This window comes from Oxyura jamaicensis, chromosome 3 (assembly GCF_011077185.1).
Source record: "Oxyura jamaicensis isolate SHBP4307 breed ruddy duck chromosome 3, BPBGC_Ojam_1.0, whole genome shotgun sequence".
In the NCBI taxonomy this organism is placed as follows: Eukaryota; Metazoa; Chordata; class Aves; order Anseriformes; family Anatidae; genus Oxyura; species Oxyura jamaicensis.
In genome coordinates this window covers 22911212-22928967 of record NC_048895.1, presented here as the reverse complement: position 1 = coordinate 22928967, position 17756 = coordinate 22911212, and the positions used below count along the sequence as shown (strand labels likewise).

At 34.8% G+C, this 17756-nt stretch overlaps 1 protein-coding gene and 1 long non-coding RNA gene across 3 annotated transcripts in view; both read left to right on the top strand.

Annotated features, from left to right (window-relative positions):
• The window catches only part of GPATCH2 (G-patch domain containing 2), a 116406-nt gene that overhangs the window by 37087 nt on the left and 61563 nt on the right, over positions 1-17756 (top strand). The gene's annotated exons all lie outside the window — the stretch shown is intronic.
• Positions 8941-17158, top strand: LOC118163825. The gene is made up of 2 exons (XR_004749204.1): positions 8941-9297; positions 9345-17158. It is a non-coding gene; the product is annotated as an uncharacterized LOC118163825 (long non-coding RNA).

Here is a 17756-nt window from a genome sequence, read left to right as displayed (position 1 = left end):
TTAGTGGGTGATGGTGGTGGTAAGGGGATGGTTGGACCTGATGATCTTGAAGGTCTTTTCTAACCTTAATGATTTTATGATGCTGAAAAATAGAAACAACCAAATGCTTAGAAAAGCACACCAATATAGTCTGAAAATTATGTAAGGTACAATTCTATGAAATTCAATCCATTCATGATTCTATGATTTGATGCTTTACAGAGGAAAGAATAACTCTTGAGACTATAACCTCAGTTCGTAGAGGCTGAATTCCATCCATTTAATCCAGTCCTAACCTGGTGTTTTCAATTAGTTAGGTACTTCTGAGCATTTAGAGCTACCAAAATCTGAGTAACCGCAGCTGAGGTAGAGTTTAGACTTTGTAAACCTGTGTTTCCATGTACCTGCATTTTCCTGTCTCTCTGAGAACTAATAATGCCTTCCCTTCCGTTAAGAATGCAAGAATACACATCAAGTCAGAAAATGGGGAAGGGTATGGATTATGAACATATGTCTATTTATGTTGATTTTTTTTAATACTGTAGGACTCAGTACTAGTTGAATAGATAGTAGTAAACCCTAGTTATTTTTTTATGCAATACATCTGCTTTAAAGCTATTAATTTCTGGAAGTTTGTGAATTTACTAAAAGAGATTTGGGTAACATCTTGGGGAAAAAAAGCAATACTGGAATACTGTCAGAAGAACCTTGAAATTGAATTATAGCTTTAATATTCAAACTGAGGCATGTATTGTTATTTGTAGTATATGTAAAATGACTTTTATAGACGAAATTTAAAATCGGTGACGCAGAATAGAGTTTATAGTGCATGGGCTTAAAAGAAGAAGCAAGGAAAGATCTTTGATGTAGAGCATGTGGCAGAAAGATGCATATTTATTAAATAAAGTAATTTTAAAATGGAGGTATGGTGAAAATAAAAGGTTGTTCTTGCCAATGTGTTATTCAGATTATATTGTGTTACCAAAAACAAATGCAAAGTATTTATGCTTAAGTATTTTATTAAATATTTATATTTACTAGGAACAATTAAAATTATGAAGTATTTATCTTGCAAAGCAGTATAAAATAGCCATGTCAAATCTTAATATTTGAGGCTTTTGTTTCTGTGACCCTGATGCTTGGTACTGCGGTGCCAGTATCACCTGCCAGGGTGCTGGGGCTTCTCATCCCTGGCTAAATTGAGTCTAAATTGCCAGGCTGGACCAATTGAGCCACTCTCTGGTTTAGACCAGAAACCCCAGAAAAATCTGTGTAGGGTTCCTTAGCAATCACTTGGCATCTGCATATTAGCAGGGTTAAGTGTTCGGAGAGGCCTTGCATGAAGTACAAGCTCACTGGCAGCAGCCTCCATCCACAGCTGAATTTGCATCATGTACCCCACTGCATGGAGCCACATGTTGTGTGACCCCAGAGCATTTAGCTTCAAATAATAGGTAAGAATGTTAAGGGTTTTCTGTGGCACGAGTATGATCTAAAATGTGTTGCTTAATTTTTCTGCTTTCAGACAAAAAATTAGCCAGAAATTCCGTTCTCTCTTGCTTCAGTCCTGCATTGGACTACCACTTAGTTTCACTGCGCTGGCAGGTCTGGACAAGGAAACAGGAAGGCCATCTGGTATACTTCTGTATGTTTCCTGAACCCCTGAAATGAGGAGAAAAAAAAAAATCACAGCATTTTCTCTTAGTATGAGAGAAACTCTTGGCTTATAGATTTGCTGGCTGAACTTTTGTTTTTAAAAAAATAAATAAATAAACACACAGTCCTCTCTACCCCAAAGCCAAATCCCCCAATGTACCCACCCTGTCCAATCATACTTCGATATTCTAAGACTGAATCACTGAATCCTTGATCTGTGGCTTTTCAATGAGCTGGTTGTAAATATCTTGTGAAACACGCGGTTGCTTTGTTTTCATGTTCTATCTTAATCTTCTCTTCAACCTAAGATAATAAATAGGAAATATGTATTAAATAGACTTTGTTAGCTGGTCAGCTCTCTGAGCAGGTACAGCAACCTGAGAAACTTATTTAGTGTGAAAATACTACAGGTTGGTAATGATACTAGTAGACTTCAGGGTATCCATGTTCCAGTTGAGTTTAGAGGTGATTCTTAAAACACTTTTTATATTTTATTATCCACAGTACTTTCTCAAGTGTAGTTTCTGAGTTTGTGTTTTGATTGTAGCTTCAGATACAGGTTAGCTATTAGAAATGAATATTTTACTGCTCACTGCTTACAGGAAATGGAGAGGAAGAGAGAAGAGGAATATTTTTTCTTTATAAGAATCTAACTAATGAATCCCAGTTCAAGTTATTTAGTACTGGCTCTCAGTTCTAATCTACTCTTCAAAATACTAATGTCTTTTACCACTAATTGCAAATTTAGCATAGCATCATGGTGAATGAACAGTTGGCCTTATTAGCACTAATTTGTTATGATCAAAGTTGTAGTAGAATTTCAAATTACTGTGAACTTGATGAATTCATTTGCGGAAAAAGCAGAACCTTTGATTATATGCTAGGGTATAACAAACAGGGCAAACACAAAGAAGAGCAGTAGTTCTGCCAAGAAAAATTTTAGTATATAAAAGTGGTATGTAATGAAGGTGACATGATTATTTTTAAGATAAGCAATTATAACTTTATAAATTTAATACTAAAAATGTCATTGAAATACCTTTTTTTCTTAAAAATTGATTATATCCTTCTATCACAATTGCTCTTCAGCGCTAAAGAGTGCAAAATGATCATCACAGAAAATAGCTATTATGGAATATATTAATTAATACTTCTTAAACTTGAGATCCTTTTGAGATTGTTCCAGCTCACCTGCTAATTCTCAAATAATTGCTCTTTATATACATAGTTAATAGAACCTCCCCACTACCATCCCTTTTCTTAATGATTTCATAGCAACGTTTTATTTTTGAATTTGCTAAGAGTGTATTTTATTGACATAAAAATTAGACTGGTGTTACCCCATAGGAAGTTTTTTAAAAAATATCATTTTCTCTGTATGGCATACATTAGCTATATTTTTGTGCCCATGTTAAAATGTGGAATTGAGATTGTGGATTTTGAATTTATGCACTTTCAGTAAAAGTTTATTAAACTTAATACATCCAAGACTGTGAGACTAGGAAAGCTAGCAAGGTAGTTTTGAAGTAGCAAAGGGAGAATGTATGGGGGCAGTATTATACCATAAAAAACAAGTGGGGAGTCTTTACATCTGAGGCTTTTACAGCTGTTTTATCTGCTCTTCTCCTTCTGTCATTCATTTTACTGAAAATTGCCTCGGTCTACGTGACAATAGCAAGAAAGTAGAGCAGACTGCAAAAACAGACGAACTTAGAGAATTCTGATCATTTTTCTATACTGTACTTTTTTGACTTTTATTACTATTAGTTTGACTTTACCTAATGGAGTTCATTTCAATATTTTACTATTTTTACCTAGTACATTTTTTTCGAAAGGTTTATTTTTCTAACACATTACTTGCACCTGAGTCTTTTTAAAAATACCCCAGAAGAAAAGCCATCTGATTTGTATGTGCTAAGTGCATAGATTTACTGCTGCAGTTTGAACATTTTTAAATTAAAATATATCTCTTGTTCCAAATGTATTGATTGATACATCTATTTGTCAATATTACGTAGAGCAACTTTTCCAATAAGTTAAAGATCTGGCAAGGCAGGTTACATTTAGTGGATTAGTTTAAGTTTATATTTCTGCATGTTACCTGTATTTGTATTCTTGCTCTTTTGCCCTTTGTTCTCAGTCACTGTTCCAGATATTTGAAATGTCCCCTAAATGACAAAAGATGCAGCTAGTTGCACTGTAAATTCATACAAAGCTGCAGTTATTCAAAAGTGACCCAGGTTAAGTTTTCTGAGTTTTGCACTCTAAACAAGTACCTAAAAAGCCTTAAAATGTGCTTCAGAAATCTTAAGTTAAATGGTACTAAAATAGTAATGAGTTCTCAAAATGACCGATTATACTGTAAATGCTCGAGTAAAATTTTAGTTCTCTCTCTCTTTTCTGGAAATGATGGTGAAACTTTTATATCTTTTATATCCATGTCTTGTCATCAGCTAGCTGGTTGTACAATAGTTATTTGCTATTAGAATGTATGTATGAGATTTACCATTGCAAGTACTTTCTTTCCCCTTATCTCCCTTTTCTGTTCTTTTAAACTGATTTATTCTAAGTAAGCCCATGAACAAATACATAGTTGTTGTTGGACTGGGGGGTCATCTTCTAACTTATTCTGTTAAATCTTCTTTGTCCCTATCTGTTTATACCTGCTCAGCATATTCTGTTGATTGCTGACCCTCCAGTTGCTTACAGTCTAGAAAGTCATCAAGAGCTTGTCTTTGGTAATGAAGGACACAGTGTGGGGGGTTCCCAGCCGAAAAAGAAAGTGTTGGTCACTCTGGAAACTGCATATGCAGTTATGAGGTAGAATCTCATAACGCTGGAGCATCCAAGAATGCTGTTGAGTTCTGTGGTATCTGCTCTGTACACACACAAGAAAAAATATTTATTCCCAGAGCTTCTTCATATCGTAGATGTTATAAGTTAGAAAAAAAACAAACAAAACATTACCTTCCTTTGTCTCCCCAAGCTATATTAATATGAACTTCCACGTATCCTATCTTAGACTTTTTAATGGTAATGAATATAAATACGTAACTAGAATGGTATAACCTTTTTTGTGAAAGCATATTTCTATGGTATTGGTACCTCTGTTTCTTCTGGCACACTCAGTCTATTTTGTTGGGGGGGAGGAGAAGGTTGTTTTATCTGATATTCTCTGGATGGAAAGGCAATTTTTTTCTAGTTGTTCTTAACAGCATTTTCTGTGGAAATGAGGTGAGCTATCATCAGTTTTCCTTCCTGCTTCATTCTAATAACTTCAGAAACTCCTAGTTAAATTTGACAGAAATTATTATTAAATACCTAAAGTTTCTTGAAAAAAGTTGTGAGGTTGAGGTGACAAATGTAGATTTAGTAACTCCCTAGAGGAAAGGCTATGACATACTCTCAGTTATTAGCATGAGAGAAACCCATGTGGGAATGACCTTATAAATGCTTCAACATTTGATCAGTGTTTGTTCCTTCATTAGACCTCAAAGTCAGTTAAATGTCAGGCATAAAGCCATAAGGAGTGAAGTGTAGTTACTTGTTTACTTGTTTTCTTTCCAGTTTACTGTATCCAGAACACTTATGAACAGGTAGAGATAGCTAGAATAAAAACTTCAGAAACAGTGATTTTATTGATTTGCTAACAACTTCAGTTATGTTTAGCAATTAGTGTCTGCTGTTACCCTTAATTATTTTGACAATGTTATTTATATTTCAGTTCACTATGCGCAAAGCTTTGCTTACCTTCAGAAGACGTACTGAATTTTTTGTGATGTGGTTAGATCTATGGCTGTAGTGACCTCTAAGTCTTATTTTAATTTTTCTCTGAGTATTCTATAAGTGTTGTGTTTTCCTCTTTAAGTAGTGTCTAAGGTTAAATTTCCCTAAGGTACTGATAAAAGAAGTTTCTTGGCAAATTTTCAAGAAGGGCAGGTCCCTTGAGTTTCACGAATGATGGGTCAAGGAGGAAGCAAACGTGCTTCCTGGTAGCCCAGAATAAGAATTGGGTCTTAGCTAGTTTAATTCAGTTGAAGCGTGTAACAGAAAAGATAGTATACTAATTATTTGAATTTGGACTGTATTTGAAGCACATGTATTTTGATCAGCACTAATAAGTATTAAATAAAGTGAAGTAATAATTATGCATCCATCTCATACTCTTTTTTTTTTTTATACCTCGCTTGGAATTTGTAGAATTTTAAAAATTACATTCCTTTTAATTTCCTTTCACATTATATTATGTCACCTGCCAATACTGGATGCTTATTTGGACCAAATAAGAAATATTATGTTGAAATATTTATTGAATATTATGGTGCTAGTAAAATCCTTGAGTATAATAAGTATTTCTTGGATTTGCATAGGAATCAAATTTGTGGTTCATTACTACTGATCATGGAGTTTAAAAAAAATAAATAAATTCAGACCAGGGTAATTCTGTAGCAATCTAATACTTTTGCTGGGAAAAAAAAAATAGTTTTTGTTATTCAAAAATAATAGCATGTAGGAGATTCAAGATCTCTAATTCAGAAGAGAATTTTACACAATGTCTGGTAGTTTTGCCGTATTTGTCAGTAGTATTGACAGCCTCGATAAGATGTACAAACAATTAAAACATTTAGTACTTCATCACAACTTTGCTATAAGCTTCATTTGCATTGATTGACTTATGTCCATTACTCTAAAAGAGTTGTGTAACAGTGAACGTTCACCGTAGAAGGAAATTTTTTGCTAGGCTTTAGCATATTGTGTTCTATGCGGAAACGCAATTTTCACAAATTTGTCTGTGTTTAAAAAGAAATTAAAGAGTGATGATTGTAGCCTGTGTTAAAGCCTGGTTGCAGCCTCATAATTATTTCAGTCACAATAATTAATCAATAAGAATTCCAGCTCTCTCCTTTTTCAACATTACCTGGAATATTTAAAAAGGATTTCCAAATATTTAGAACGTAACTTTGCAACATGTCTATAGTCCACTGACTTCATGAGGACTGCTACATTTAACTGAGACATTTTTATGGCTTTGTTTATTTCATTAAAATTGTTCTCAAAAACTAAGAAAAATACCTTTAACATAACTTGTATTTCTTCATGGCTTTCAGATAATTGAGGTTGAAGGGAGTTGTCAAGTTAATGCCATGTCATGTACTCTTGCTATAGTACTTTGCTTTAATGCTGTATTTAGTTTTTGCATGGTTTTGTGTTTTCATGGAAGGAAATATATATAACTGGTACTTCCAGAACATGATCAGAGTTATAGTACCGTATTATATATAGTATACATTTTTTGTCCTATCTTTTTTCAGGCTTTCTGTAGAAGGAACAAAACAAAAAAACAGAACAGCAATGCTAGCTGTATACTCAGACATCTGCTTAATCCTTATCCCCTTCGCATTGTCAATACCCATCTAATTCTACTTTAACAACAGTAATTGGCTGATGGAGTAGCAGATATAGATTTGTTTTCCTGATGACTCCTTGACTTTTTTCCTCTGGTAATACTAATAGAATTCCAAATCCTTACTGGTGTGATCATGTCATGAGTAGGTCAACAGTCATGTCAAGGTCCTATTGGAAACTTCATAGCTAACATCTTAATTTAGACTTAGCTATCTTTTTTTCTTGTATGTGCAATTGTAAGCAATTCTTCCACAGATCACACTCATTCCATTATAACACAATTCATTTGATGCAAAGGGAGGCAGTTCTGCATGTGAATTGTTTACTGAGTTGTAGTTGGCCACATACAAATTCAGTAAGCCTCTTTCCAGATGTGATGTATTATCTGAATTATGTCAGGAGCTTGAAGGAAGAAGAATATTGCTTGTTTGTTAAGGTTTTCTGTTATTTCAGTCTTTCAGTTAATGAGAATTGAAATGGGTATTTTGGGTTTCTACTAAAGAAAAGCATGTCTGAAAAATGAATATGTAAGGTTTCTTGAATCGTTGAGTTGATCCAGTGGTTTCCTGACACCAGAAGGAAAAGTCTTGTTTCCTTTTCTCTTGTTTCCTTTTCTCTTGCTTTCTTTAACTATATCCTAACTCTTAACCCCTTCTCCTACCTGCTCCAGACCTTGTTGATTCTTCCTCTGTCTTGCAACAGCTTTGGCTTGTAAGACCAATTTCTGAGCTGTATCAATTCACCAGAATGGGGGAAAAAATCAGACATTTCTGTCTGGGTTATCTTTCTGAGCTTTTAGGGAGCTGGAAGTCTCCTGGAGCCACTCAGAAACATCAAGTCTGACAGGAACATGAAGTTGACATGGGTGGAAAGGTGGGAGAGTGGGGCAGCCCCCTTTCAGTACTAGGGGGTCATTTAGGACGGACTATGCTTCCTGGTGGGATTTTTGCCTTCACTTTTTGGTTGTGTAACTTAAATTTGAGAAATAAAGCTCTGTGGTTTCAACACCTGTCTAAGTTTGGGGAGTTAATGACAGTCTTTCTCATCCCCATTCACCTGACTTTGTCTTTTCTATTACCTGAAGCTTCATATTTATTTTTGGCACCAGTGTGTATCCAGTGCGGGCATAGGAAGTTTGTCCTGTTGCCTTTCATGGACTAGAAGCGGCACTGCGGAAGTTCGTGTTACTGACTTGAGAAGGATCAGAGTTGACTGCACATGCTTGCATTGTTAGAAGAAAAGTAACAACTGATTACACACCTTTTGTCTCTTAAAGCATGTGAGATTTAATTGAGTGGTTAAGAACCAATTTTGGCAGAGACTTTATCTCACTTAGTCTTTTGGCTAACTGAATAGTACTCAGTATTGAAAGGGTGCATGCAGTCCCTTGATAGAGATTCATGCACTTGACCAAGTACTTAAATTTTACAGGGAAACATTTAAATTCAAGTGATTTGGTAGTCCTACATCAGAGGCAATGCGTATCTTGGGAATTATCACTTCTAAATCAGAAAAGAATGTTAACCAGAGTCTACAACCTGGTTTACTGCCTTATCAAAGTTATCTGTTTTTATCCTCTGTCCAAAACCTTCACTTTGTGAAGTTGCTGACCAATTATAGTGAAGTCAGCCATTTTTAGCACTTCCGTCTAATGTGTTAGTCATCTTAACTTTCCTGCCAAGCACCAAATTCTCTGTTTTGAGGGGTTTATTCTCCCCCTCTCTTTTTTGTTTTCTTCCCGTTGCTCATACAGAAACATTATCCATTAAATGGAAATCAAAGTAATGGAAATCATGGCATGGGTTGATCCCATAGAGACTATACTTCTTGAGAATCTGAACAAATACCTGAAATATGCTTACAGAAATGTTCTTTTAGTCTAAAAACCAACAGAAACTGCTTTGCTATAATGCATACTGTTTGTTTATTGAAGTCTTGATTATATTGATTTGCTACTGCCAGAAACGGAAGTACAGAAAGCAAAAAGTATAGCAATCTGTTCTTATCTGTAGGAGTATCAAGTTTTCCCTCTTGTCTCTAACTGAAACAAGAAACAGCAGTTTAGGATGTTAATCTGTAGTTTTAGAAAAATGAACCACCTTAATGTATAAGACTTCAAGAAGGGTAATACTGTGTTAAATTCTTATATTGTGAAATACTTCCATTTGATAGCGTAGACAAAAGATTTTGAAATGCCACATGTTGATACGTTAAACATTATCGTATAAGAAATACAAGATAAAATCATATTCATTGGTCCAGTAGGGTAATTCTTGCAACCAGCATAAGTTTAGCATTGGTAGACCACTGCTGCCTCAGGGAAACAGGCTGCATTTTCAGTGTAGACGTAAGCATACACACTGTATAATGACCAAGTGTAATAATATGCATAACTTTCTGTTTAGAGGGGGTATATTATCTACTCACTTGGAAGAAGTGGCTGAATTTGATTCCCTGTTTCATAAATATTTGAAATATTATTTTTGTTGGAATATTTCATTTTTCTTAAACTTGCAAATACCCTTCAATGTTACTGGTTTCTGCATGTATGATAATTTAGGTATTAATCTGACTGATATACAAATATGGTAACTAATAATAAGTAAAAGTACCTTGAAATTATGTATGTTATTAATCTGAAACTCCAAATGATCTTTTCCAAACACCAAAAATCTGGATGCAAGACTGTAGTACAGTTTAATTTGGAGGAAGAAAAAAAAAAAAGCTGCTATGGCTGTCAGAACACCTGTCTCATATTTTGCCTGTCATTAACAGTTTTGCTTGGAATGCTGGAATAAATTGTGGTTACCTACTTAGATGAGAAGTTCAGATTTAAGATAATGTCTTGCTTCATTTCACCACCTAGACAATGGAACGTAGGGCAATGGAACTGGTTGTCCAGAGGGGTGTGCAGTCTCTGTCCTCGGCAGTTTTCAAGACCGAGCTGAATAAAGCATTTTGTAACCTGGTTTGACCTCAGTTCTGAGTCTGCTTGGAGTAGGAGGCCAGACTGAGGATCTCTTGAGGTTCTTTCCAACCTGAATTATCCAATGATCCAATCCTATGATCCTATTATATTGGGAAGTACCAAATCATAGGTCTGTTTTGTTTTTTAATACCCACTCCAGCTCCCTTGTTGTTGGATTACTTTTATCCAACAGGTTGTCAGACAAAAGAATTTAACTAGGGTCCAAGAAAATCACCAAAAAATTTTAATGCATATATGTTTATTTCCTCAACGGAGGAAGAAAATGAAATACAAGAAGATACTCTTACAAATTAGAAAATTGGCTTAGAGGCATTTGAATTGTTAATACCAACAGTATAAAAATTGAGAACCCTATGATGGTTCACCTGAACTTATATGCTAGCGTCACTTCACAGCGAAATGTTCTCCTGCTTTTTCTTTCCTAATGTAAATTAGGTTTTCTTCTTGGCTTCTGGATTCTATTTCCATCTCTCTTACTCAAGGTGGAATAGGTTAAGTCAGCAGTATGGCTTGTGTTTCAGTACAAAGCTTGAAACAGTCTTAATCTTCCCCTGCCAGCACCTTGAAGGTTAACAGCTTATCCAGTGTCTTAAGGAGAAGTTAAATGAAGCAGCTCAGCTGGCTTAGCAGCTTGCAGCCCCTAAAACGGGAGAAGGTAAGAGAGGATGTGCATTCTCTGTTGATCCTGCTCATTTCCGTTATTGGAATAGTTCAGTATTTCACCGAAATTACTCAGCTTGAATCTGTCTGCTCACTTTAAGCCTCCTACCACCCCACCCCTCAGCATTTTACTGCGTAGAATCAGTTTGGCTGGCAGAAAGTGCCAAGTACTATAAGAGCAACATAGGAAAGGAGAGAGAATGAAACCCTTTCCTCTCACCCACTGCAATATGCAGTTAACTCAAGAAGTTTTGTTAAATAGTAATAATTTCCACTAGTCTAGAAAAGATAAATATTGAAAGAAAGCATAAATATCAACAGAGTTAACTTATTCTATTTTAATTGGAAGGAGTTAATCAGTCAGTTCTAACGTGGTTACAACTTGAAGATTTTTGTTTCTAGCAGACTTGTGTTACATGCTTGTGCTTGTTTTCTGGTGTTCTCACAAAGTAGTAGGTACTTTCCAAATGTAAAAAGCACTGTCCCTGCCACAAGGAGGTAAAAACAGATGTGCAGAAGAGATTGAGGAAAGTAGTATAGCAGAGTATTTAACTGTTGGCTGGTAAATAAGAATAAGCTTTTGTTGTGTGTGTTGTTTTGTTTTTTTTTTTTTTTTTTTTAATTAACTTGTCAGTATAAATCAGTTGGATTTCCCATGGGCAGCATTGCAGATGAGGGTCTTCCAAAGGGAATTAACTGGAGGAAGGGTGAAAGCTATACAGATGAGTTCATGAAAAATGCTCAGTGCACAAGAGACTGAAAGAAATCAAAGAACTGCTAATGCTAGAAGAATTTAAAAATTGCAGAGTTTGGTCTTTGTCAAGGGAAAGGGAGATGGCATGAAACAAAACAAGGCAAAATATGTGTGGGACATGAAAAATGACAGAAAGCTTGAATTAGATTTTGTGATATTCTTGGTAGAATTCAAATAATCCTGTAGTCTGCAGGTCTGAAATATGAACCTTTTGCCTAAAATGAGAATAGCAGACAAGGAGGAAGATTGAGATATAAGTATCGCCATTAGTCATGGTTCTGCAGGATTGTTAGAAGGTTTTGGAGATAGGAACAAGGACCAGGTTTTGTCTGTTCTTGGTTGGATTTTTTTGGTTGTGTTTGGTTTGGTTTTGGTTGTGTGCTGATGTTGTTTTAGGACTTCATTAGTGTTAAACTGAACATAAACGTTTGGGAGAGGTTTTAGGAAAGGAGTTGAGATCTGGGTGAGATGAAAGCTAACGAATGGAAAATTTGAGATCTCTCACATTTGAGAACCATCAACATGGATGTCCAAATTAGCTGAAACTGAAAGAGTTCTGAATGCGTTGCTGAAATTACTTCCCATTCCAGCTTGGCAGACTGGCCTAATGTATTGAGCACACTGGAAGATCTAGCGTTTGTCTAAGGGTATCTGCAAAGGACAAAGTTCAGGGAGAATGGGTGTTCAGAGTTCTCTGTTTTAGTGAAGTCCAGACTCGCATACAACATGCGTGGCCATACTTGTTAATTGCATAAGAGATGCTTGCTAATAGCAGTTAAGAAGCTGGTCCCAGAGAAGTTGTTTCATAGGGTCTAAATAAAATAATTTATTTTTGGAATCTCGGCTCTTAACGTAAGCACTTATGTAGACAGTGAGACTCTTAAATTCAGAACACCAATGTTAGCTGTATGTTTCAGCAACTTCTTTTCATTTCTCCTCTAACCATTCTACCCCTGGCAGGTGTTTGTTGGTAGAGGTTACAGTGTGTAGAAATACTTAGGATAATGAAATAAAATACGATCTTTGCTTATTTAAAACAGTAACATTTGTTTTAGATGCTAAGATAACAGCTTGGCTTGGTAAGAGCTCAATTTATTTATTTGCTTGCTTGAGTCTGAATTCTGTTTCCCTTGGAAATTTCTTTCTGTACTTTCATACTGCCACAATGCTATTCTGTTTTCAAGCCTGATTCTTATGGTGCTGTAATTAGCAGACAGAGGAGGTTGATCAAAAAAAAAAAAAAAAAAAAAAAAAAAAAAAAAAAAAAAGACATCTACTGGTTTTGACACTGAGAATTAATTATGAACTAAAAGACAGATTTGTGCTCAGGCTAGAATTAGCCTAGCAGTTCAAACTATAAGCAGTCACCTTGGAATCGTGTAACAAAAAGTGACACCCTTTCTTTTACTATAGGCTAAATATATCTTGTGAACTTAGGTTAGATAATTCATCTGTGTGTCAGTTCTATCTGGTATTCTATTTAATTAATGTGGAAAATAGTTGTTGCTTTTCTTTGACAAGCACGGAGTTCATGTTTGTTAAATACTTTGAAAAACATAACCATTTCTTTTAAGTGGTTTAGATTATTATCAGAGAGGTTGTTCATTCTTACTATAAAAAGGTGACATTCAGCACATCATTGGTAGCTGGTTTTAAATGAAGTAAAGTTTCAAAAGAGTATCTATAATACAGTTTTTCAAATCCTTTAATTAGCTTTTGCATGGAATACCTTGCACAAAGTGCTGGCATCATATTTTGCTCTTGTTCCTTGCAAGTGAACACAATTTGAATGCCGTTAATGCAACTTTCCTTATTTTGTGGCAACAAAGACTCCTCCAAATGTCTTGCGCTGGTTAATGCAGAAACAACATTGTGATAGTGTGTTAATCTTGAGCACACAAAGAACCACTGGAGGGTAAGAGGAGGACATCTGTTGGATAAGCTTTCAATATGATGAGAATGATAAGAGACCTACAACTGGTGCAAAAACCAGCTAATCTTTTACAGTATGTGATTAAAAACCAATGAATATCTTCTTTTCAAAATTTGTGTATTGATGTAGAGAGTAATAGCCCCATATTTCATAAGTAGACAAAGAGGGACCTTGCATTTGAGCAAACTGGCCATTCTAAGCTGCCATAATTTGTACTAGCAACAGTGACCATTTTAAGTTTAGGCCTACACGTTCTGGGTGGGTTATTTTTATGATGGCTTGTCACTGTGATGAACGATCCCCTACTACCTCCTTTATGTGTTTGTCAGCACAATAGTAGTTGTAGTACTTTTATAGTAGAAATCTGTAGGAAAAATTGTAGGCTTTTGTAGTAAGAATTCTTGAGAAGATTATTAATTTATAAATCATCTTGGAGCTTTGCATAACTAATAAAAATGTGTTATTACAAAGAAGTAGTAGTTATGAGGATGCTGAGAAGTTAACTTTGGGAATTGGTAATTAATTTCAGTTCCTGCGAAATTACATTTGATGGAGTTCTCATGTATTTTCTAGTTTGGGTGCCATTGCAATTTCTATGGAGAGTCAATCTTCCTTTAGAAGAGAGGGATATATTTTTTTTAAAGATTTAGAAAGGGCTTGAAACTATTGATATTCCCTTCAGAAAGAAGATCAGTAAATGTGTACATTATAAAGATGACTATCAATCATAATGCATGCAATAGTATGCAAACATTTTTCTAGGCCACAAAACAGGGTAATTTTTCAAGCTTTCATGGTAGTTTCTGCTTAGTTGATTGCAGTGAAGCAACCAGAAGGTTATTCTTAAAACTTGTAAAACCACATGTAGAGCTAGCTTCTTGCTGTCAAGAAGGATATTCTTAAGTTTTGTATATGAATGTTTAGTATTTGCACTAAGGAGCTCTTCACAGCTCCATTCAGGCATTACCTATAGCTATGTTTTCAAGAAAGTAACATTTTGTGCATCTTTTCTGAACATAAATACACGATGCCGTATCTGCCTTTTCTTAAAGTCTTTGGGTCTCAGCACTATGTACAAACTTGTTCTGATTAATAACACTTACATTATACAATGTATATCACTTTAGTTACCAACACTGGTGAAGTTTTGTTCCGACTTGTATGAATATGCTCCTATCAGTTACATTTTTTCATAAAACACAGGAGGTGGGGGCTTTTGATGTCAAGTAATGAAATGAATGTGGAATGAAATCAGTTCCTTACTCATTAAATCCAAAAGCACCTGCTGTATTATTATTTGGCTGTAAACCAAAAATAGAATGGTTTAGTTAAAAACTAGGAGGATAGGAAGGGGAATCATTTAATCAAATTTATACAGCTTTCTGAAAGTTTTCTGGAACTAAAGTAGTTGGTGATGTAATGTATGAAGTCAAAGAGTATTTTGCTGTGATGAGGAAAACTAATGGAAACATTCACTTGGGGTAAGACAAATGGTATTAAATGAGAAAACACACCATGAATTGCAAATGGAGCCGAGTTAATTTGTTGCTACAGTAGTGTTGCCCTACTGTTAAATGAAGGCTGTGTAATTATCTTGCTGGCAGAGATAATGTCAAAACCTCATTTCTCCTTACATGCCTCATTTTTACATGAGGGCTAATTGAGCTGCAAGGTGACAACTGATTATATATGGCTATCATCAGGTCCTCTTGCTCAATTTGCAAATAATGTTATCTTTTTTAAGTGATGATTTTTATCACATGTCAAATTAAAGCATTAAAAAAACTTTTTAAAGCTATTTTAGTAATTTGTAACATAGCATTTCTGTCACTGTTTTATTTATATTTTTCAGCATTAATTAATACTTCCTCTAAGATTCTTGACATCCATTTTCTTGCAGTCTTTTTACTGAAAGCACATAGAGACGTGTACTAGTCAGTTTGCTTCATGCCTCTTGATTGTTATTAATGAAAGGGCCCTTTATAATCCAAAATATATTAAGCTTTCTTTCAGTTTACTGTTGGGATTGAAGTTTATTGGAAAAGCCACTGAATACTTTGTTAATAAATATTTGATTTAAAAAATACCTAGGTTTAAATCTTCTACTTTTTGATCATGCGTGCGTGCTTTTAAGTAACTTTGGTTTTACTGTGGGATTTTTAATCACTTGTTAAAAAGTTATGGATTCATTTTAATTAAGGCTTCCTTCCTGGAGATGGTTAACATCGGTATTATCCTTTGCTGTGTTCCCTTCAACCAGAAAAAATGACTGATAAGGGAGCAAGAAACTTTTTTTTCCAATGTAAAAAGCTCAAAAATAAACCAAGTCACTTCTCTTGGTCTGTAGTGTACAACCAGTGGGAGGTGTATCTGTTGTGGAGACACTTGTAAGAGAATGTGTAAGTATATTTTCTTCATAGGATCTAGCATGCCCAAAGACAGTGAAGGTGATGTATGCAGGGATGCAGTGTCAAATAAAAGCAGAGTACCCTCTCTTTACAGATTGGCTTCTTGAATGCTGGCTTCGCTTGTTAGTGCAGAACTGAAGGCCTAGGCATGGCTAATGCCATTTGGCCTGACACTTTGTCTTGGCCTCCTAAGTCCCTGCTTTGCCCTTAGATACACTGCAGTGTCTTTTTGAGATCCCTATTTTTTTTAATCCTGCTGCAATCGCAAAAACTGAAATAAAACCAGTTATTTTTTAATTCTAATAATTCATCAATCTGGATTTGTGTGTTCCCACCCAAAAGCGCTGAGCTGCAGAAGTTACATATGAGACAAGACAAACCTTAAGAATATGCTTGGAGAAAGAGAAATTTCTCATTTCAAAATCTGGCATTAATCCCAAGGCCGGGGGGGGACAATTTTCATAGCTCTTCAAAAAAAAATAAAAATAAAAATCTTGCATTATTTGGGAACACTACTTATAAAATACATTCAATATATTTGCCAAAAAATAGCTTCTGAAATTTTAGTTTCTTGACTACACTGCCTCCTTGCAGATACAACTTATGTTTAAGTGGAACCTGGAAAGTTTGATACCCTTGTAATGACCATCTTGTATTTCAGAGGACTCAGACTCTTACCAGACTCTCAGCTTACTACTCAAACCAGACATTTAGTTGTACTCTAAATAGTATTTTAGTACATTTAAAATAGGAAAATAATTGTGAAATTCCAAAATAGACTAAGCCAGTTTGTGTTACATTAAATACATTTCAAAAGTAAAACGTCATAACGTTTAACTGATTGGAGTTAAGCAATATGAAACTTCTATGTTTGCTAACTCCCCATACTTGTTCAGGTTTCAAAGCAAAGATACACTTTCATTCCCAGATCTTTTAGTGAACTTCAATGTGTTTTTAAAATTAATGATGTAGGTTTATTTCATAATTGGACCTGATAAAATTCAACCAATTCACACTTTCAAACAAATGAAATAATGATACAAGACTGTCTAAACAAAGTCTTCAATTTTACTTTATGCTAGGATATAACAGACTAAAGCTTTGTTTTGAGATGAAATACCTGAAAAATGCTTCAGCATCTTCTTATAACAACACTTTTTTTTACAGACTGTTTGTATCTTATAGTATAGGAAAAATACCTTTACTGGAAATCTTATGACTGGGATCTTAAAGCATTTTTACTTTATTAGATGGTTCTCTATTTAGAAATTAAATAATTTTACTTTTAAAAAGAAACAAACAAAGAACTCTAAGACAATTCTGTACTTCTCTTGCTTGTTTGACGTCAGGGGAGGGAAAAAAAAAAAAAAAACTACAAAGCTTCTCCAGGATGAAAGGAGTTACTTGAAAGTGAAATGTGTAAATCCATCAGTGATATTTTAATAATGCTGGGTCATGTTGAGTTCTGAATAATTTAATCGGTGTATGTTTGCAGTTCTGTATGAGATTGTCGGAAAATACCTTTTTAATGACTGACTTGAACCCTGAACTATTTTTTTTAATAACATTGATGTTCATATGGTAGTTCTGTAAGTCTGAGAGTGTGTAGTAAGTTTATACTTATTAAATTCTTCAGAAATATAACAGTTCTCCCTAATGTAATATAGCTGATACAGAAACTGGGAGGATACTGCCGATTTAACAATACCAGAAAACTTAACTTTTTTCTTGGGCTTAAGCAGCATATGTATCCATTAACCAGATCAGACTTGCATTTTGTTTTCTAAAGCTGCTTCTTTTGAGTGACTTTTACCTAAAAGCATTTCTGCTGTGTTTACTTATTACATACTGTGAGGTCCTAGTTAACCCTCTTTATTGGTGACCTTCAGTCCAGCTTAAACCTGAAGAGAATTTTAATTCTTTTCCTTCATGAAGTCCCTTGACTAAAACCTTGGCTTGTTCCCTCCCTCC